Source organism: Arachis hypogaea, chromosome 14 (genome assembly GCF_003086295.3).
Source record: "Arachis hypogaea cultivar Tifrunner chromosome 14, arahy.Tifrunner.gnm2.J5K5, whole genome shotgun sequence".
NCBI classification, from domain to species: Eukaryota; Viridiplantae; Streptophyta; class Magnoliopsida; order Fabales; family Fabaceae; genus Arachis; species Arachis hypogaea.
The window spans coordinates 39,759,955-39,783,148 of NC_092049.1; the positions used below are offsets into that span (position 1 = coordinate 39,759,955).

The 23,194-nt window shown below is 39.3% G+C and overlaps 2 non-coding genes across 2 annotated transcripts; both read left to right on the forward strand.

Moving 5' to 3' along the window:
* Positions 1-319: 319 nt before the first annotated feature.
* On the forward strand, positions 320-427 carry LOC112746618 (small nucleolar RNA R71). The gene has a single exon (XR_003174490.1). It is a non-coding gene; the product is annotated as a small nucleolar RNA R71 (small nucleolar RNA).
* Positions 428-15,505: 15,078 nt separating this feature from the next.
* On the forward strand, positions 15,506-15,609 carry LOC112745146 (small nucleolar RNA R71). The gene has a single exon (XR_003173089.1). It is a non-coding gene; the product is annotated as a small nucleolar RNA R71 (small nucleolar RNA).
* The last annotated feature ends 7,585 nt before the right edge of the window (positions 15,610-23,194 follow it).

The following is a 23,194-nucleotide window of genomic DNA, read 5'->3' on the forward strand; positions in this document are numbered from 1 at the left end:
GAGTACTGTTGGATGCAGCTTGCATTCCATTCAGACTCTGGGAAATCATATTGACTTGCTGAGTCAATATTTTGTTCTGAGCCAATATGGCATTCAGAGTATCAACTTCAAGAACTCCCTTCTTCATAGGCGTCCCATTACTCACAGGATTCCTCTCAGAAGTGTACATGAACTGGTTATTAGCAACCATGTCAATGAGTTCTTGAGCTTCTGCAGGCGTTTTCTTTAGGTGAATGGATCCACCTGTAGAAGTGTCCAGTGACATCTTTGATAGCTCAGATAAACCATCATAGAATATATCCAGGATGGTCCATTCTGAAAGCATGTCAGAAGGACACTTTTTGGTCAACTGTTTGTATCTTTCCCAAGCTTCATAGAAGGATTCACCTTCTTTCTGTTTGAAAGTTTGAACATCCACTCTAAGCTTGCTCAGCTTTTGAGGAGGAAAGAACTTGGCTAAGAAAGCCGTGACCAGTTTATCCCAAGAGTTCAGGCTATCTTTAGGTTGAGAGTCCAACCATATTCTAGCTCTGTCTCTTACATCAAAAGGGAAAAACATGAGCCTGTAGACTTCAGGATCTACTCCATTTGTCTTAACAGTATCACATATCTGCAAGAATTCAGTTAAGAACTGAAAAGGATCTTCAGATGGAAGTCCATGAAACTTGCAGTTCTGCTGCATCAGAGAAACTAATTGAGGTTTCAGCTCAAAGTTGTTTGCTCCAATGGCAGGAATGGAGATGCTTCTTCCATGTAAATTAGAATTAGGTGCAGTAAAGTCACCAAGCATCCTCCTTGCATTATTATTATTTTCGGCTGCCATCTCTTCTTCCTGTTCGAAAATTTCTGAAAGGTTATCTCTGGATTGTTGTAATTTAGCTTCTCTTAATTTTCTCTTCAGAGTCCTTTCAGGTTCTAGATCTGCTTCAACAAGAATGTTCTTGTCCTTGCTCCTGCTCATATGACAAAGAAGAGGGCACAGAAAAATAATAATAATAGAGATCCTTTATACCACAGTATAGGGATCCCTTTGTGAGTGGGAAAAAAGAGGGAGACAAAGAATGTAATGTAATGGAAGAAACACAACTGTGAGGAGGGTAGAGATGTGAGATGAGATGTTAGTAGATGAATAAATAAATAGAATAATATGGGAGAGGGAGAATTTTCGAAAATAACTTTTGAAAAAGGGTCAGTGATTTTCGAAAATAGTTTTTGAAAAAGGTTAGTAATTTTCGAAAAATTTTGAAATCAAAAATAAAAATAATTAGTTAATTAAAAAGAAATTTTTGAAAAAAAGGGAAGATATTTTCGAAAATTAGAGAGAGGGAGTTAGTTAGGTAGTTTTGAAAAAGTTAAGAAACAAACAAAAAGTTAGTTAGTTAGTTGAAACAAAATTGAAAAGATGAGAAGTTAGGAAGTTAGAAAAGATATTTTGAAAAATTTTTTTTTGAAAAAGGTATTATGAGAAGATATTTTTGAAAAGATATGACAGGAATTAGTTTTGAAAAAAATTTGATTTTTAAAATCACAATTAATGACTTGATTCACAAGAAATCACAAGATATGATTCTAGAACTTAAAGTTTGAATCTTTCTTAACAAGCAAGTAACAAACTTGAAATTTTTGAATCAAAATATTAATTGTTATTGTTATTTTCGAAAATTTGATATAAAAATAAGAAAAATGTTTTTGAAAATTATTTTTGGAATTTTCGAAAATAACTAAGAAATTTAAAAAAGATTTGATTTTTGAAAAAGATTTGATTTTTTAAAAAGATTTTGAAAAAGATAAGATTTTCAAATTGAAAATTTGATTTGACTCATAAGAAACAACTTGATTTTAAAAATTTTTGAAAAAGTCAATCCACATTTTCGAATTTGATGTGAGAAAAAGGGAAAGATATTTTTTTTTATTTTTGAATTTTTATGATGAGAGAGAAGAACAAGAAAAATGATGCAATGCATGAAATTTTTAGATTAAAACAATGAATGCATGCATGAATGCTATGAATGTCAAGATGAACACCAAGAACACTATGAATGTCAAGATGAACATCAAGAACACATTTTTGAAAAATTTTTAATGCAAAGAAAACATGCAAGACACCAAACTTAGAATTCTTCAATGCTTAGACACTAAGAATTCAAGAATGCATATGAAAAACAAGAAAAGACACAAAACATGCAAATGCAAAGATCAAACAAGAAGACTTACCAAGAACAACTTGAAGATCATGAAGAACACTATGAATGCATGAAAATTTTCGAAAAATGCAAGATGCTTATGCAATTGACACCAAACTTATGATATGACTCAAGACTCAAACAAGAAACACAAAAAATATTTTTGATTTTTATGATTTTCTAGTTTTTTTTTGTATTATTTTTTTCGAAAATTATTTGTAAAAGAAAAAATAAGGATTCCAAAATTTTTAATATGAATTCCAGGAATCTTGCCATGTTAGTCTAAAGCTTCAGTCCAGGAATTAGACATGGCTCACTAGCCAGCCAAGCTTTCAATGAAAGCTCCGGTCCAAAACACTAGACATGGCCAATGGCCAGCCAAGCTTCAGCGGATACCTGTCATGCATACAACAGCAAATTTTATTGGCAACAACTAGCTTGCTCTTGTGATGATGGTTTGGAAGCCTCAGTCCAAAAGAATTTAGACATGGCTTTGCAGCCAGCCAGGCTTCACATGTTTCATGAAACACTAGGATTCATTCTTAAAAATTTTGAATCTAAAAAAATTTTTTTTTTTCGAAAACAAGGAGAAATTTTTGAAAGATTTTTGAAAAATTTTGAAAAGAAAGCAAAAAGAAAATTACCTAATCTGAGCAACAGGATGAACCGTCAGTTGTCCAAACTCGAACAATCCCCGGCAACGGCGCCAAAAACTTGGTATGCGAAATTGCTACTCAGGTTGTGAATTGTTGTTCGAAATTGATTCCTTGGCAATGGCACTAGAAACGGATGCACAGGACCATGGTCTAAACATATCTTCACAACTTCGCATAACTAACCAGCAAGTGCACTGGGTCGTCCAAGTAATACCTTACGTGAGTAAGGGTCGAATCCCACGGAGATTGTCGGTATGAAGCAAGCTATGGTCACCTTGTAAATCTCAGTCAGACGGATATAAAACAGTAATGGGTTTTCGAAAATAAATAAAAGAATAGGGATAGAGGTACTTATGTAAATCATTGGTAGGAATTTCAGATAAGCGAATGGAGATGCTTTTCGTTCATCTGAACCTCTGCTTTCCTGCTATCTTCATCCAGTCAGTCTTACTCCTTTCCATGGCTGGCTTTATGTGATACATCACCACTGTCAATGGCTACTTTCGGTCATCTCTCGGGAAAATGATCCAATGCCCTGTCACGGCACGGCTAATCGTCTGGAGGCATCACCCTTGTCAATGGCTTCATCTTATCCTCTCAGTGAAAATGGTCAACGCACCCTGTCACGGCACGGCTATTCATCTGTCGGTTCTCGATCATGGTGGAATAGGATTTACTATCCTTTTGCGTCTGTCACTAACGCCCTGCAATCGCGAGTTTGGAGCTCGTCACAGTCATTCATTCATTGAATCCCACTCGGAATACCACAGACAAGGTTTAGACCTTCCGGATTCTCTTGAATGCCGCCATCATTCTAGCTTACACCACAAAGATTCTGGTTAGGAGATCTAAGAGATACTCATTCAGTCTAAGGTAGAACGGAAGTGGTTGTCAGGCACGCGTTCATAGGGAATGATGATGATTGTCACGTTCATCACATTCAGATTGAAGTACGAATGGATATCTTAGAAGCGAAACAAGATGAATTGAATAGAAAACAGTAGTACTTTGCATTAATCTTTGAGGAACAGCAGAGCTCCACACCTTAATCTATGGAGTCTAGAAACTCTACCGTTAAAAATACATAAGTGAAAGTCCAGGCATGGCCGAGAGTCCAGCCCTGAAACGTGATCTAAGATAGCATACAACTGATCAAAGATGGTCAAAAAGACGTCTAATACAGTAGTAAAAGGTCCTATTTATAATAAACTAGCTACTAGGGTTTACATGAGTAAGTAATTGATGCATAAATCCACTTCCGGGGCCCACTTGGTGTGTGCTTGGGCTGAGCTTGAGTGTTGCACGTGTAGAGGTCCTTCTTGGAGTTGAACGCCAATTTTTGTGCCAGTTTGGGCGTTCAACTCTGGTTTTGGATCCTTTTCTGGCGCTGGACGCCAGATTTGGGCAGAAAGCTGGCGTTGAACGCCAGTTTACATCGTCTAATCTTGGCCAAAGTATGGACTATTATATATTGCTGAAAAGCCCGGGATGTCTACTTTCCAACGCAATTGGAAGCGCGCCATTTCGAGTTCCATAGCTCCAGAAAATCCACTTTGAGTGCAGGGAGGTCAGAATCCAACAGCATCAGCAGTCTTTCTTCAACCTCTGAATCTGATTTCTGCTCAAGTCCCTCAATTTCAGCCAGAAAATACCTGAAATCACAGAAAACACACAAACTCATAGTAAAGTCCAGAAATGTGAATTTAACATAAAAACTAATGAAAACATCCCTAAAAGTAACTAGATCCTACTAAAAACATACTAAAAACAATGTCAAAAAGCGTATAAATTATCCGCTCATCAACCCCCTTCTTCAGTACTCCTTGGGGGTATTTATACTACTCCTAGTAAAATAAAAGAATTACAAAATTAATAAAGGAAAATTACATTTTGGAGGGAAAAGAAGCTCAATAAGTGTGATCTCCCAGCTGGCGTGTGATTGGCGCTCTAGTGGCGTGTCACGTGCTCTTTGCTTTTAGCTTGGCATGCCACGCCCAGCCTTTCAAGTGGAACGCTCGTCTCTTTAACAACGTTGGCGTGCCACGCCTTCGAGCTCAAGTGGCACGCCCTAGCCTTTTTCCTTTTCCCTTGTCCTCTGGAAACTTGAATTAGTGTGGCACGCCTAGGTTCTGGCGTGCCACGCCCTTGCTCTATGCTTGGCTAAGCTTTTCTGGAAGGTTGAACTAGCATGGCACGCCCAGGGTCTAGCGTGCTACGCCCCTTTATGAGTGAGTGGTTCCTTTGTTTAGCATGCCACGCCACGAACTCAAGTGGCACGCCTCAATGCTTCTTTGCTTTCTGAATGGCACTGGCGTGCCACGCCTGGGTTCTCAAGTGGCACGCCTAAGTGAAGAATAGTGAGTGGCTTCGATACCAAATGGCATGCCCCATGTAATTGGCCTTCTTTATCCTCTCTGGAAACTTATACCAGCGTGCCACGCCTAAAGGTTGGCGTGCCACGCCCATGATCTTGTCTTGGTTCCAATAGTTGGCATGCCACGCCTCAGCCTTCAAGTGGCACGCCATAGTGACATGGTTGGGTTGGTGTGCCATGCCTTCGACACCAAGTGGCATGCCCAGTCCTTGCTTTTGTTATCTTTGTGCATTGGCGTGCCACACCTGGTTGCTCAAGTGGCACGCCTAAGTGAGGTTGAGAGGCAGGCGTGCCACGCCTTCGACTTCAAGTGGCACGCCCAGTCTTCAATTGCCTTCAGCCCCTTCTCTGGATTATTGTACCAGCGTGCCATGCCATGCTGTTCAAGTGGCACGCCCATGGATTTGTGATTTCTTCAAGCTTGGCGTGCCATGCTTGGGTTCTCAAGTGGCACGCCCAAGTGACTTCTTGGAGCTGGCGTGCCACGCCTTCGATACCAAGTGGCACGCCATAGTTAGGGTTCTTCTTGGAATGGTGGATTGGCATGCCACGCCCCTTTGCTCAAGTGGTACACCCATAGTAATTGATGGATTAGGCGTGCCACGCCCAAATTGGCGTTTAACGCCAGAAATAGGCCCAGAGCTGGCGTTTAACGCCAGAAAAGGGAGAAAAGCTGGCGTTTAAACGCCAGAAAGGGGAGAAAAGCTGGCGTTAAACGCCAGAAATGGGCAGCAACCTGGCGTTTAACGCTAGGATTGGCAATCAAGGGGGCGTTTACACGCCACATGGTGCAAGGATGAGAAATCCTTGACACCTCAGGATCTGTGGACCCCACAGGATCCCCACCTACCTCACCATTCAAATTCAAACCACTTTCCCTCCCAAACCCACCCATACATGGCCGAACCCTACCCCTCTCTCAACCCCTATATAAACCCATCTTCACTCATTCATTTTCACACATCATACACACTACTTCTCCCCCTTGGCCGAACCGCTAAACCCCCTCCATCTCCTCTATTTTCTTCTTCTACTCTCTTTTTTCTTCTTTTGCTCGAGGACGAGCAAACCTTCTAAGTTTGGTGTGGTAAAAGCTAAAGCTTTTTATTTTTCCATAACCATTTATAGCACCTAAGGCCGGAGAAACCTCTAGAAAGAGGAAACGGAAGGCAAAAGCTTCTACCTCCGAGTCATGGGAGATGGAGAGATTCATCTCAAGGGTGCATCAAGACCACTTCTATGAAGTTGTGGCCAAGAAGAAGGTGATCCCCGAGGTCCCTATCAAGCTCAAAAAGGGTGAATATCCGGAGATCCGACATGAGATTCGAAGAAGAGGTTGGGAAATTCTCACCAACCCCATTCAACAAGTCAGAATCTTAATGGTTCAAGAGTTTTACGCCAATGCATGGATCACCAAGAACCATGATCAAAGTGTGAACCCGGACCCAAAGAATTGGCTTACAATGGTCCGGGGGAAATGCTTAGATTTTAGTCCGGAAAATGTAAGGCTGGCATTCAACTTGCCCATGATGCAAGGAGATGCACGCCCCTACACTAGAAGGGTCAACTTTGATCAAAGGTTGGACCAAGTCCTCATAGACATTTGTGAAGAGGGCGCTCAATGGAGGAGAGATTCAAGAGGGAAGCCGGTTCAACTAAGAAGGCATGACCTCAAGCCCGTGGCTAAGGGATGGTTGGAGTTCATCCAATGCTCAATCATTTCCACTAGCAACCGGTCTGAAGTTACTATAGACCGGGCTATCATGATCCATAGCATCATGATTGGAGAGGAAGTAGAAGTTCATGAGGTTATATCCCTAGAACTCTACAAAGTGGCAGACAAGTCCTCTACTTTGGGAAGGTTAGCCTTCCCTCATTTCATTTGTCACCTCTGCAATTCAGCTGGAATTGACATAGAGGAAGACATCCTCATTGATGAGGACAAGCCCATCACTAAGAAAAGGATGGAGCAAACAAGAGAGCCCACTCATGAAACTCACCAAGAGCATGAGGAAATTCCTCATCATGAAATCCCTGAGATGCCTCAAGGGATGCATTTTCCTCCACAAAACTATTGGGAGCAAATCAACACCTTCCTAGGAGAATTAAGTTCCAATGGACAACTAAGGGTGGAGCACCAAGAGCAATCTATCCTCCTCCATGAAATTAGAGAAGACCAAAGAGTCATGAAAGAGGAGCAACAAACGCAAGGAAGAGACATTGAGGAGCTCAAGCACTCCATAAGATCTTCAAGAGGAAGAACAAGCCGCCATCACTAAAGTGGACCCGTTCTTTAATCTCCTTGCTCCTATTTTTCTATTTTTCGAAAATTATGCTTTATGTTCTATCTATGTTTGTGTCTTTATTACATGATCATTAGTGTCTATGCCTTAAAGCTATGAATGTCCTATGAATCCATCACCTTTCTTAAATAAAAAGTGTTTTTAATTGCAAAAAGAAAAAGAAGTACATGAATTTTGAATTTTAAAATAGTTTAATTATTTTGATGTGGTGGCAATACTTTTTGTTTTCTGAATGAATGATTGAACAGTGCATATTTTTGAATTTGTTGTTCATGAATGTTAAAATTGTTGGCACTTGAAAGAATGATGAAAAAGGAGAAATGTTATTTGATAATCTGAAAAATCATAAAATTGATTCTTGAAGCAAGAAAAAGCAGTGAAAAGCTTGCAAAAAAAAAGGGGGCGAAAAAAAAGAGAAGAAGAAGAAAAGAAAAAGAAAGAAAAAGAAAAAGCAAGCAGAAAAAGCCAATAGCCCTTTAAACCAAAAGGCAAAGGTAAAACAAAAAGGATCCAAGGCTTTGAGCATCAGTGGATAGGAGGGCCCACAGGAATAAAATCCTGGCCTAAGCGGCTAAACCAAGCTGTCCCTAACCATGTGCTTGTGGCGTGAAGGTGTCAAGTGAAAGGCTTGAGACTGAGCGGTTAAAGTCATGGTCCAAAGCAAAAAGAGTGTGCTTAAGAGCTCTGGACACCTCTAATTGGGGACTCTAGTAAAGCTGAGTCACAATCTGAAAAGGTTCACCCAGTTATGTGTCTGTGGCATTTATGTATCCTGTGGTAATACTGGAAAACAAAATGCTTAGGGTCACGGCCAAGACTCATAAAGTAACTGTGTTCAAGAACCAACATACTGAACTAGGAGAATCAATAACACTATCTAAATTCTGAGTTCCTATAGATGCCAATCATTCTAAACTTCAAAGGATAAATTGTGATGCCAAAACTGTTCAGAAGCAAAAAGCTAATAGCCCCGCTCATCTAATTAAGACTGATCTTCATAGATGTTTTTGGAATTTATTGTATATTCTCTTCTTTTTATCCTACTTTATTTTTAGTTGCTTGGGGACAAGCAACAATTTAAGTTTGGTGTTTGGTATGCGAATTTGTTACTCTGAGGTTGTAAAATTTGTTGTTCGTTCTCTCCTTGGCAATGGCACCAATAACTGGTGCACAATACCATGGTCCAAACATAACTTCACAACTTCGCACAACTAACCAGCAAGTGCACTGGGTCGTCCAAGTAATAAAACCTTACGTGAGTAAGGGTCGATCCCACGGAGATTGTTGGTATGAAGCAAGCTATGGTCATCATGTATATCTCAGTCAGGCGGATATCAAATGGTTATGGAGTTTTCGAATTATAATAATAAATAAATAGAAAATAAAGATAGAAATACTTATGTATATCATTGGTGAGAATTTCAGATAAGCGTATAGAGATGCTTTCGTTCCTCTGAATCTCTGCTTTCCCACTGTCTTCATCCAATCAGTCTTACTCCTTTCCATGGAAAGCTTTCTGTAAGGGCATCACCGTTGTCAATGGCTACATCCCATCCTCTCTGTGAAAATGGTCCAAATACTCTGTCACGGCATGGCTAATCATCTAGAGGTTCTCGATCATACTGGAAGAGGATTTACTATCCTTTTGCGTCTGTCACTACGCCCAGCACTCGCGAGTTTGAAGTTCGTCACAGCCATCCCTTCCCAGATCCTACTCGGAATATCACAGACAAGGTTTAGACTTTCCGGATCTCAGGAATGGCCATCCATAGGTTCTAACTTATACCACGAAGATACTAATAACTCGGACTCAGTCCCCTGTATTAGATATCTAAGAGATACTCATTCTAGCGTGGTTGCATGTAGAACGGAAGTGTTTGTCAAGAACGCGTTCATAAGTGAGAATGATGATGAACGTCACATAATCATCATATTCATCATGTTCTTGGGTGCGAATAGATATCTTAGAAGTGGAATAAGTTGAATTGAATAGAAAACAGTAGTACTTTGCATTAATTCATGAGGAACAGCAGAGCTCCACACCTTAATCTATGGAGTGTAGAAACTCTACCGTTAAAAATACATAAGTGAAAGGTTCAGGCATGGCTGAGAGGCCAGCCCCCAAAACGTGATCACAGGATCAAAAATACAATCCAGGATGATTCCAAAGATGTCTAAGACAATAGTAAAAGGTCCTATTTATACTAAACTAGTTACTAGGGTTTATAGAAGTAAGTAATTGATGCATAAATCCACTTCTGGGGCCCACTTGGTGTGTGCTTGGGCTGAGCTTTTAGCTTTCCACGTGCAGAGGCTTCTTTTGGAGTTGAACGCCAGGTTGTAACGTGTTTCTGGCATTCAACTCTGGTTTGTGACGTGTTTCTGGCGTTTAACTCCAGACTGCAGCGTAGAACTGGCATTGAACGCCCTTTTGCATCGTCTAAACTCGGCCAACGTATAGACTATTATATATTTCTGGAAAGCCCTGGATGTCTACCTTCCAACGCAATTGGAAGCACGCCATTTTGAGTTCTGTAGCTCCAGAAAATCCACTTTGAGTGCAGGGAGGTCAGAATCCAACAGCATCAGCAGTCCTTCTTCAACATCTGAATCTGATTTTTGCTCAAGTCCCTCAATTTCAGCCAGAAAATACCTGAAATCACAGAAAAACACACAAACTCATAGTAAAGTCCAGAAATGTGAATTTAACATAAAAACTAATGAAAACATCCCTAAAAGTAACTAGATTCTACTAAAAACATACTAAAAATAATGCCAAAAAGCGTATAAATTATCCGCTCATCACAACACCAAACTTAAATTGTTGCTTGTCCCCAAGCAAATGAAAATCAAATAGGATAAAAAGAAGAGAATATACTATAAATTCCAAAATATCAATGAAACATAGCTCCAATCAGATGAGCGGGACTTGTAGCTTTTTGCCTCTTGAATAGTTTTGGCATCTCACTTTATCCATTGAAGTTCAGAATGATTGGCATCTATAGGAACTCAGAGTTCAGATAGTGTTATTGATTCTCCTAGTTCAGTATGTTGGTTCTTGAACACAGCTACTTTATGAGTCTTGGCCGTGGCCCTAAGCACTTTGTTTTCCAGTATTACCACCGGATACATAAATGCCACAGACACATAATTGGGTGAACCTTTTCAGATTGTGACTCAGCTTTGCTAAAGCCCCCAATTAGAGGTTTCCAGGGTTCTTAAGCACACTCTTCTTTTGCTTTGGACCTTGACTTTAACCGCTCAGTCTCAAGTTTTCACTTGACACCTTCACGCCACAAGCACATGGTTAGGGACAGCTTGGTTTAGCCGCTTAGGCCAGGATTTTATTCCTTTAGGCCCTCCTATCCACTGATGCTCAAAGCCTTGGGATCCTTTTTATTTACCCTTGCCTTTTGGTTTTAAGGGTTATTGGCTTTTTGCTCTTGCCTTTTGGTTTTAAGAGCTTTTGGCTTTTTCTGCTTGCTTTTTCTTTTTTTTTTCTCATTTTTTTTGCTATTATTTTTTCTGCAAGCTTTTGTATTCACTGCTTTTTCTTGCTTCAAGAATCATTTTTATGATTTTTCAGATTATCAAATAACATGTCTCCTTGTCATCATTCTTTCAAGAGCCAACATATTTAACATTCTTAAACAACAACTTCAAAAGGCATATGCACTGTTCAAGCATTCATTCAGAAAACAAAAAGTATTGTCACCACATCAATATAATTAAACTAAGTTCAAAGATAAATTCAAAACTCATGTACTTCTTGTTCTTTTGAGTTAAAACAGTTTTCATTTAAGAGAGGTGATGGATTCATAGGACATTCATAACTTTAAGACACAGTTACTAAATACTAATGATCATGTAATGAAGACACAAACATAGATAAGCATTTAACATAAAGAAAATGAAAAACAAAAAATTTAAGAACAAGGAATGAGTCCACCTTAGTGATGGTGGCGTTTCCTTCTTGAGGAACCAATGATGTCTTTGAGCTCTTCTATGTCTCTTCCTTGTCTTTGTTGCTCCTCCCTCATTGCTCTTTGATCTTTCTCTAATTTCATGAAGGATGATGGAGTGCTCTTGATGTTCCACCCTTAGTTGCTCCCAATAATTGTGTGGGGAAAAATGTATCCCCTGAGGTATCTCAGGGATCTCTTAATTTGCAGTCAAATATTCTACCACTGAGCTATAGACCCTTGATGGAAGCTTTTGTCTTCCCTTTCCTCTTTCTAAAGGTTTTTCTGGCCTTAGATGCCATCAATGGTTATGGAAAAACAAAAAAAAAAGAATTATACTTTTACCACACCAAACTTAGAATGTTGCTCGCCCTCGAGCAAAAGAAGAAAAAATAGATGAAGAAGAAGATGTGGAAAAAAAACTAGGATTATGAGGAGGGAAGGTGGGGATCCTGTGGGGTCCACAGATCTTGAGGTGTCAAGGATTTACATCCCTGCACCAATTAGGCATGTAAAATGCCTTTGCATGCAATTCTGGTGTTTAAACGCCGAACTGATGCTTGTTCTGGGCGTTCAACGCCCAGATGCAGCATGTTTCTGGCGTTGAACGCCAGCCAGATGCTCCTTACTGGCGTTTGAACGCCAATGAACTCCTCCTCCAAGGTATGCTTTTTTTTTATGCTGTTTTTGATTTTTTTTTTTCAATTTTTTTAGTTGTTTTTGTGACTCCACATGATCATGAACCTATAAAGACATATAACTAATAAAAAATATAATTAAATAAAAATTTGGTTGCCTCCCAACAAGCACTTCTTTAATGTCAATAGCTTGACAGTGGGCTCTCATGGAGCCTCACAGAAGTTCAGAGCATTGTTGAGACTTCCCAACACCAAACTTAGAGTTTGGGTATGGGAGTTCAACACCAAACTTAGAGTTTGACTGTGGGGGCTTTGGTTGACTCTGCAGTGACAGAAGCTTTTTATGCTTCCTCTCCATGGGTACAGAGAGAGATCCTTGAGTTTTAAACACAAGGTTGTCCTCATTTAATTGAAGGATCAATTCTCCTCTGTCCACATCAATCACAGCTCTTGCTGTGGCTAGGAAGGGTCTTCCAAGAATGATGGATTCATCCTCATCCTTCCCAGTATCCAGAATTATGAAATCAACAGGGATGTAAAGGTCTTTAACCTTTACTAACATGTCCTCTACTTGTCCATAAGCTATTTTCATGGATTTGTCTGCCATTTCTAATGAGAAATTGACTTCCTGTACCTCAAGGGTTCTTAGTTTCTCCATTACAGAGAGTGGCATGAGGTTTATTCCTGATCCAAGGTCACACAGAGCCTTCTCAAAGGTCATGGTGCCTATGGTACAAGGTATTAAGAACTTTCCAGGATCCTGTTTCTTCTGAGGCAATCTCAGTTGATCCAATGCATTTAATTCATTGGTGAACAGGGGAGGTTCATCTCCCCAAGTCTCATTACCAAATAAATTGGCATTCAGCTTCATGATTGCACCAAGGAACTTGGTGATGAGCGGATAATTTATACGCTTTTTGGCATTGTTTTTACTTAGTTTTTAGTATGATTTAGTTGGTTTTTAGTATATTTTTATTAGTTTTTAATTAAAAATCAAATTTCTGGACTTTACTATGAGTTTGTGTGTTTTTTTGTGATTTCAGGTATTTTCTGGCTGAAATTGAGGGAGCTGAGCAAAAATCTGATTCAGGCTGAAAAAGGACTGCTGATGCTGTTGGATTCTGACCTCCCTGCACTCAAAATGGATTTTCTGGAGCCACAAGAGTCCAAATGGCGCGCTTCCAATTGCGTTGGAAAGTAGACATCCAGGGCTTTCCAGAAATATATAATAATCCATACTTTTCTCAAGTATTGAAGACGTAAACTGCGTTCAACGCTAGTTCCATGTTGCAGTCTGGCGTCCAGCGCCAGAAATAGGTTACAAGTTGGAGTTCAACGCCAGAAATAGGTTACAACCTGGCGCTGAACCCCCAAAACAGCCCAGACACGTGAGAAGCTTTAGTCTCAGCCCTAGTACACACCAAGTGGGCCCCAGAAGTGGATTTCTGCACTATCTATCATAGTTTACTCATTTTCTGTAAACCTAGGTTACTAGTTTAGTATTTAAACAACTTTTAGAGATTTATTTTGCATCTCATGACATTTTTAGATCTGAACTTTGTACTCTTTGACAGCATGAGTCTCTAAACTCCATTGTTGGGGGTGAGGAGCTCTGCAGCGTCTTGATGAATTAATGCAATTATCTCTGTTTTCCATTCAAACACGCTTGTTCCTATCTAAGATGTTCATTTGTGCTTCACTATGAAGAAGGTGATGATCCGTGACACTCATCACCTTCCTCAATCCATGAACGTGTGCCTGACAACCACCTCCGTTCTACATCAGATTGAATGAGTATCTCTTAGATTTCTTAATCAGAATCTTCGTGGTATAAGCTAGAATTAATGGCGGCATTCATGAGAATCCGGAAAGTCTAAACCTTGTCTGTGGTATTCCGAGTAGGATTCAAGGATTGAATGGCTGTGACGAGTTTTAAACTCGCGATTGTTGGGCGTAGTGACAGATGAAAAAGAATCAAGGGATTCTATTCCGACATGATCGAGAACCAATAGATGATTAGCCGTGCTGTGACAGAGTATTTGGACCATTTTCACTGAGAGGACGGGAAGTAGCCATTGACAACGGTGACACCTTACATACAGCTTACCATGGAAGGAGCCTTGCGTGTGTGAAGAGGAGTACAAGAGAAAAACTGAAATAAAGAAGACAAAGCATCTCCAAAACCCCAACATATTCTCCATCATTGCACAATAAGTATTTATATTTATGCCCTTTGACTCTTTACAATTGAAGTTGAAAAACACTGTTGTTGGCATCCTGACTAACAATCTCTGTGGGATTCGACCCTTACTCACGTAAGGTATTACTTGGACGACCTAGTGCACTTGCTGGTTAGTGGTACTAGTTGTGAAAAGTGTGATTCACAATTCGTGCACCACTTGGCAACTTGCTCTTCAGTAACATCCTCATTCTCTTCAGAAGAGGAATACTCATCAGAGCTCATGAATGGCATAAGGAGGTTCAATGGAATCTCTATGGTCTCTAAATGAGTCTCAGATTCCTTTGGTTCCTCAGAGGGAAACTCCTTATTGATCACTGGACGTCCTAGGAGGTCTTCCTCACTGGGATTCATGTCCTCCTCCTCTCTTGTGGGTTCGGCCATGATGGTCAATTCAATGGCCTTGCACTCTCCTTTTGGATTTTCTTTTGTATTGCTTGGGAGAGTACTAGGAGGGGTATCAGTGATCTTCTTACTCAGCTGGCCCACTTGTGCCTCCAAATTTCTAATAGAGGACCTTGTTTCATTCATGAAACTCAAAGTGGCCTTAGATAGATCAGAGACTAAGTTTGCTAAATTAGAGGTATTTTGTTCAGAGTTCTCTGTCTGTTACTGAGTGGATGATGGAAAAAGCTTGCTAATGCTAAACCTATTTCTTCCACCATTATTAAAGCCTTGTTGAGGCTTTTGTTGATCCTTCCATGAGAAATTTGGGTGATTTCTCCATGAGGGGTTATAGGTGTTTCCATAAGGTTCACCCATATAATTTACCTATGCTATTGCAGGGTTCTAAGGATCATAAGCTTCTTTTTCAGAAGATGCCTCTTGAGTACTGTTGGATGCAGCTTGCATTCCATTCAGACTCTGAGAAATCATATTGACATGTTGAGTCAATATTTTATTCTAAGCCAATATGGCATTCAGAGTATCAACTTCAAGAACTCCCTTCTTCTGAGGCGTCCTATTATTCACAGGATTCCTCTCAGAAGTGTACATAAACTGGTTGTTAGCAACCATGTCAATGAGTTCTTGAGCTTCTGCAGGCGTTTTCTTTAGGTGAATGGATCCACCTGCAGAAGTATCCAATGACATCTTAGCTAATTCAGACAGACCATCATAGAATATATCCAGGATGGTCCATTCTGAAAGTATGTCAGAAGGATACTTTTTGGTCAGTTCCTTGTATCTCTCCCAAGCTTCATAGAGGGATTCACCTTCTTTCTGTCTGAAGGTTTGAACATCCACTCTAAGCTTACTCAGCTTTTGAGGAGGAAAGAACTTGGCTAAGAAAGTCGTGACCAGCTTATCCCAAGAGTTCAGGCTATCTTTGGGTTGAGAGTCCAACCACACTCTAGCTCTGTCTCTTACAGCAAAAGGGAAAAGCATGAGCCTGTAGACTTCAGGATTTACTCCATTAGTCTTAACAGTATCACAGATCTACAAGAATTCAGTTAAGAACTGAAAGGGATCTTCAGATGGAAGTCCATGAAATTTGCAGTTTTGTTGCATTAGAGAAACTAATTGAGGTTTAAGCTCAAAATTGTTTGCTCCAATGGTAGGGATGGAGATGCTTCTTCCATGTAAATTAGAATTAGGTGCAGTAAAGTCACCAAGCATCCTCCTTGCATTATTATTATTTTCGGCTGCCATATCCTCTTCTTGTTCGAAAATTTCTGTAAGGTTATCTCTGGATTGTTGTATTTTAGCTTCTCTTAGTTTCCTCTTCAGAGTCCTTTCAGCTTCAGGGTCTGCTTCAACAAGAATGTTCTTGTCCTTGCTCCTGCTCATATGAAAAAGAGGGAACAGAAAAATAATAATAATAGGGATCCTTTTTGCCCAGGTATAGAGGTTCCCCTGTGTGAGTAGAAGAAGAAAAGAATGTAATGTAAAGAAGGAAAGTTGAGAAAATTCGAACACAGATGGTAGAGGGGGTTCGAATTTGTGTGAGATGAAGTGTTAGTAGATGAATAAATAAATAGAAGGAGATGAGAGAGAAAGAGAATTTTCAAAAATAAAATTTTTGAAAAGGGGTTAGTGATTTTCGAAAATTAGGAATGAAATCAAGTTAAAATTAAAAATTGAAACAATTAGTTAATTAAAAAGAATTTTTGAAAAAGATGGAGATATTTTCGAAAATTAGAGAGAGAGAGTTAGTTAGGTAGTTTTGAAAAAGATAAGAAACAAACAAAAAGTCAATTAGTTAGTTGAAAAAGATTTGAAAATCAATTTTGAAAAGATAAGAAGATAAGAAGTTAGAAAAGATATTTGAAAATCAAATTTTTGAAAAAGATAAGATTTAAAAAAAAAGATATGATATAAAGATATGATTAGAATTAGTTTTGAAAAAGATTTGATTTTTAAAATCACAATTAATGACTTGATTCACAAGAAATCACAAGATATGATTCTAGAACTTAAAGTTTGAATCTTTCTTAGCAAGTAAGTAACAAACTTGAAATTTTTGAATCAAAACATTAATTGTTGATGATATTTTCGAAAATATGATGTAAAATTAAGAAAAGGATTTTTTAAAAAATATTTTTAAAATTTTCGAAAATAAATAAGAAAAATGAAAAAGATTTGATTTTTGAAAAAGATTTTGAAAAGATAAGATTTTAAATTGAAAATTTGATTTGACTCATAAAAACAACTAGATTTTAAAAAGTTTTGAAAAAGTCAATCCAAATTTTCAAAATTTATGAGTGAAAAAAGGAAAGATATTTTTTTGATTTTTGAATTTTCAATGATGAAAGAGAAAAACATGAAAAAGACTCAATGCATGAAAGTTATGGATCAAAACAATGAATGCATGCAAGAATGCTATGAATGTCAAGATGAACACCAAGAACACTTTGAAGATCATGATGAACATCAAGAACATATTTTTGAAAAATTTTCAATGCAAAGAAAACATGCAAGACACCAAACTTAGAAATGTTTCATGTATAGACACTATGAATGCAAGAATGCATATGAAAAATAAGAAAAGACACAAAACACGAAAATATGAAGATCAAACAAGAAAACTGGCCAAGAACAACTTGAAGATCATGAAGAACACTATGAATGCATGAATTTTCAAAAAATGCAAAGAATTTTTAGAAAAAAATGCAGTTGACACCAAACTTGAAATTGACTCAAGACTCAAACAAGAAACACAAAATATTTTTTATTTTTATGATTTTATAAAATTTTTTTGGATTTTTTGAAAATTAATTTGAAAAAGAAAAATAAGGATTCTAAAACTTTTAAGAAGAATTCCAAGAATCTTTCAATATTAGCCCAAAGCTCTAATCAAAGGGTTAGACATGGCTTAATAGCCAGTCAGCTTTAGGATATAAATTAGGCATGCAACAGCTGATATTCAAATTAACTTGCCTCTATGCTGATGGTTGGAAGCCCCTATTCAAAAGAATTAGACCTGGCTTTACAGCCAGCCAGGCTCCAACATGCTTCATGAAATACTAGAATTCATTTTTAAAAATTTAGAATAATTTTCAAAAACAAATGAGAAATTTTTGAAAATTTTTTTTTTGAAAATATTTTTTGGAAAATTTTTTGAAAACTTTTTGAAAATAAAATAAGAAGAAAATTACCCAATCTGAGCAACAAGATGAACCGTCAGTTGTCCAAACTCGAACAATCCCCGGCAACGGCGCCAAAAACTTGGTGTTGTTGCCGGATCAAACTTGGCACTGGTGTTACCGGAAATAAATGCGAAATAAATCCCCGACAACGGCGCCAAAAACTTGGTATGCGAAATTGTTACTTTGAGGTTGTAAAATTTGTTGTTCGTTCTCTCCCTGGCAATGGCGCCAATAACTGGTGCACAATACCATGGTCAAAACATAACTTCACAACTTCGCACAACTAACCAGCAAGTGCACTGGCTCGTCCAAGTAATAAAACCTTACGTGAGTAAGGGTCGATCCCACGGAGATTGTTGGTATGAAGCAAGCTATGGTCATCTTGTATATCTCAGTCAGGCGGATATTAAATGGTTATGGAGTTTTCGAATTATAATAATAAATAAACAGAAAATAAAGATAGAAATACTTATGTATATCATTGGTGAGAATTTCAGATAAGCGTATAGAGATGCTTTCGTTCCTCTGAATCTCTGCTTTCCCACTGTCTTCATCCAATCAGTCTTACTCCTTTCCATGGCAAGCTTTCTGTAAGGGCATCACCGTTGTCAATGGCTACATCCCATCCTCTCTGTGAAAATGGTCTAAATGCTCTGTCACGGCATGGCTAATCATTTGGAGGTTCTCGATCATACTGGAATAGGATTTACTATCCTTTTGCGTCTGTCACTACACCCAGCACTCGCGAGTTTGAAGTTCGTCACAGCCATCCCTTCCCAGATCCTACTCGGAATACCACAGACAAGGTTTAGACTTTTCGGATCTCAGAAATGGCCATCCATGGGTTCTAACTTATACCACGAAGATACTAATAACTCGGACTCGGTCCCCTGTATTAGATATCTAAGAGATACTCATTCTAGCTTGGTTGCATGTAGAACGGAAGTGTTTGTCAGGCACGCGTTCATAAGTGAGAATGATGATGAGCGTCACATAATCATCACATTCATCATGTTCTTGGGTGCGAATGGATATCTTAGAAGCGGAATAAGTTGAATTGAATAGAAAACAGTAGTACTTTGCATTAATTCATGAGGAACAGCAGAGCTCCACACCTTAATCTATGGAGTGTAGAAACTCTACCGTTGAAAATACATAAGTGAAAGGTTCAGGCATGGCCGAGAGGCCAGCCCCCAAAACGTGATCACAGGATAAAAAATACAATCCAGGATGATTCCAAAGATGTCTAATACAATAGTAAAAGGTCCTATTTATATTAAACTAGTTACTAGGGTTTACAGAAGTAAGTAATTGATGCATAAATCCACTTCCAGGGCCCACTTGGTGTGTGCTTGGGCTGAACTTTTAGCTTTCCATGTGCAGAGGCTTCTTTTGGAGTTGAATGGCAGGTTGTAACGTGTTTCTGGCGTTCAACTCTGGTTTGTGACGTGTTTCTGGCATTTAACTCCAGACTGCAGCGTAGAACTGGCGTTCAACGTTCTTTTGCGTCATCTAAACTCGGCCAAAGTATGGACTATTATATATTGCTGGAAAGCCCTGGATGTCTACTTTCCAACGCAATTGAAAGGGCACCATTTTGAGTTCTATAGCTCCAGAAAATCTACTTTAGTGCAGGGAGGTCAGAATCCAACAGCATCAGCAGTCCTTCTTCAACCTCTGAATCTGATTTTTGCTCAAGTGCCTCAATTTCAGCCAGAAAACACCTGAAATCATAGAAAAACACACAAACTCATAGCAAAGTCCTGAAATGTGAATTTAACATAAAAACTAATGATAACATCCCTAAAAGTAACTAGATTCTACAAAAAACATACTAAAAACAATGCCAAAAAGCGTATAAATTATCTGCTCATCAGTGTTGTGATGAGCGCATAATTTATACGCTTTTTGGCAATGTTTTTTGGTAGTTTTTAGTATGTTTTAGTTAGTTTTATTATATTTTTATTAGTTTTTAAATAAAAATCACATTTCTGGACTTTACTATGAGTTTGTGTTTTTTTCTGTGATTTCAGGTATTTTCTGGCTGAAATTGAGGGACTTCAGCAAAAATCTGATTCAGAGGCTGAAAAAGGACTGCAGATGCTATTGGATTCTGACTTTTCTGCACTCGAAGTGGATTTTCTGGAGCTACAGAAGCCCAATTGGCGCGCTCTCAATTGCGTTGGAAAGTAGACATCCTGGGCTTTCCAGCAATATATAATAGTTCATACTTTTCTCGAGATTGAATGGCCCAAACCGGTGTTCCCAGTTAGCATAAAAATTATGGCGTCAAAACGTCCGAACTGGCATAAAAGCTGGAGTTAAACGCCCAAACTGGCACAAAAGCTGGCGTTTAACTCCAAGAAAAGTCTCTACACTTAAAAGCTTCAATGCTCAGCCTAAGCACACACCAAGTGGGCCCGGAAATGGATTTCTGCATTAATTACTTATTTCTGTAACCCTAGGCTACTAGTTCTCTATAAATAGGACCTTTTAATATTGTATTTTTATCTTTCAATCTATCTTTTAATCATGTTTTGATGATTAAACCCTCTTTGGGAGGCTGGCCATTCGGCCATGCCTAGACCTTTTGTTCTTATGTATTTTCAACGGTGGAGTTTCTACACACCATAGATTAAGGTGTGGAGCTCTGCTGTTCTTCATGAATTAATGCAAAGTACTATTGTTTTTCTATTCAACTCAAGCCTATTTCTTCTCCAAGATATTCATTCGCACTTCAACTTGATGAATGTGATGATCCGTGACACTCATCATCATTCTCACCTATGAACGCGTGCCTGACAACCACTTCCGTTCTACATGTAAACAAGCTTGAATGTGTATCTCTTGGGTTTCTAATCTATGATTAGAACCTTCGTGGTATAGGCTAGAATTATTGGCGGCCATTCCTGAGATTCGGAAATTCTAAACCTTGTCTAGGGTATTCCGAATAGGATCTGGGAAGGGATGACTATGACGAGCTTCAAACTCGCGGGTGTTGGGCGTAGTGACAGACGCAAAAGGATTAATGGATCCTATTCCAACATGATCGAGAACCGACAGATGATTAGCCGTGCGGTGACAGCGCCATTTGGACCATTTTCACTGAGAGGACGGGAGGTAGCCATTGACAACGGTGAAACCCAACATACAGCTTGCCATGGAAAGGAGTATGAATGATTGGATGAAGACAATAGGAAAGCAGAAGTTCAGGAGGAACAAAGCATCTTCATACGCTTATCTGAAATTCTCACCAATGAATTACATAAGTATCTCTATCTTATTTTATATTTTATTCATCTTTTAATTATCAATTCTCCATAACCATTTGAATCTGCCTGACTGAGATTTACAATATGACCATAGCTTGCTTCAAGCCGACAATCTCCATGGGATCGACCCTTACTCACGTAAGGTTTATTACTTGGACGACCCAGTACACTTGCTGGTTAGTTGTGCGAAGTTGTGACAAAGAGTTAAGATTACAATTGTGCGTACCAAGTTGTTGGCGCCATTGATGATCACAATTTCATGCACCAGGTACAATACAAGTGGTTCTCCTTCCCGTGGCCGAGTTAGAATAGGTAGTTGTCCCAAGAACCTTTTGAAATCCTGGAAGGCCTGCTCGCACTCCGTTGTCTATTCAACCCTCTTTCCCTTCCTTAAAGTGGCATAGAAGGGGAGAGATCTTATTGCTGATCCAGCTAGAAATCTAGACAAGGCTGCCAATCTTCCATTGAGTTGTTGTACCTCTTTGACATAGTTTGGACTCTTCATGTCAAGTATAGCCCGGCATTTATCCGGATTTTCCTCGATTCCTTTTTATGTGAGCATGAAACCCAAGAATTTGCCAGCTTCTACTGCGAAGGTGCATTTTGCAGGGTTAAGTCGTATGCCATGCCTTCTTATGGTATCGAATACTTGGGTGAGGTCAGACAGTAATGGCTCCTCCCTTTGTGTCTTTATTAACATGTCGTCCACGTATACCTCCATGACTTTCCCGACATGGTCTGTAAAGATTTTGTTCATTAATCTTTGATAAGTGGCTCCTGCATTTTTGAGTCTGAATGGCATGACGATGTAGCAGTAGTTTGCTTTTGGGGTTAAAAATGAGGTTTTTTCTTGATCAGGTGGGTACATTGGGATTTGATTGTATCCTGAATAGGCGTCCATAAATGAGAGGTATTTATATCCGGAGGAGGCATCCACCAGAGCATCTATACTTGGGAGTAGATAAGGATCTTTTGGGCAAGCTTTGTTGAGATCGGTGTAGTCAGTGCACATCCGCCACTTCCCATTTGATTTTTTCACCAAGACGACGTTAGCTAGCCAAAGTGGATACTTGACTTCTCTTATGAATCCTACCTCTGGTAGAGTTTGCACCTGTTCTTCCATAGCTTGGGATCATTTTGGCCCGAGCTTTCTACGTCTCTGCTGTACTGGCCGAGATCCTGGGTATACCGCCAGCTTGTGGCACATTAGCTTGGGGCCTATGCCCAGCATGTCTGCGGCCTTCTAGGCGAAGAGGTCGACATTATTTCTTAAGAACTATATGAGGGACTCCTTTACGTCTCCTTTTAGGATCGTGCCAATATTGGTTGTTTTATCTGGGACATCTCCGATCTGGACTTTTTCTATCTCGCCTTCAGGTTGTGGACGAAGTTCTTCCTGCCCTTGAACTCCTCCAAGTTCGATAGTGTGGATTTCTTCTCCTTTGCCTCTGAGGTTCAAACTTTCGTTGTAACAGTGGCGCGCTATTTTCTTATCTGCTTTTATCACAACGATCCCTTCTGTGGTTGGAAACTTCATGCACAGATGTGGAGTCGAGACTACTGCGCCGAGCTGATTTAGCGTTGTCCGACCTATCAGAGCATTGTAGGCTGAACTCACATCGACCACAAGAGAGTATACTCCAGCTGTCGTCCAATGACTACGTTGAACATCATGTAGATCGCTTTGTGGTTGTCAGGCACGCGATCTTGGCTAAGCGAGTAACGAAGATTGGGTGATTGTCATGGGTCACCCCTTCATTCTGACTTAACTGAATTAAGTACGAGAGTATGTCTTGGAGAAGAATTAGGCGTTAATTGAATAGAAAAATAGTAGTAATTGCATTAATTCATGAAGAACAGCAGAGCTCCACACCTTAATCTATGGGGTGTAGAAACTCCACCATTGAAAATACATAAGTGAAAAGAGGTCTAGGTATGGCCGAATGGCCAACCTCCAAACGTGTACAATGGTAAAAGTCT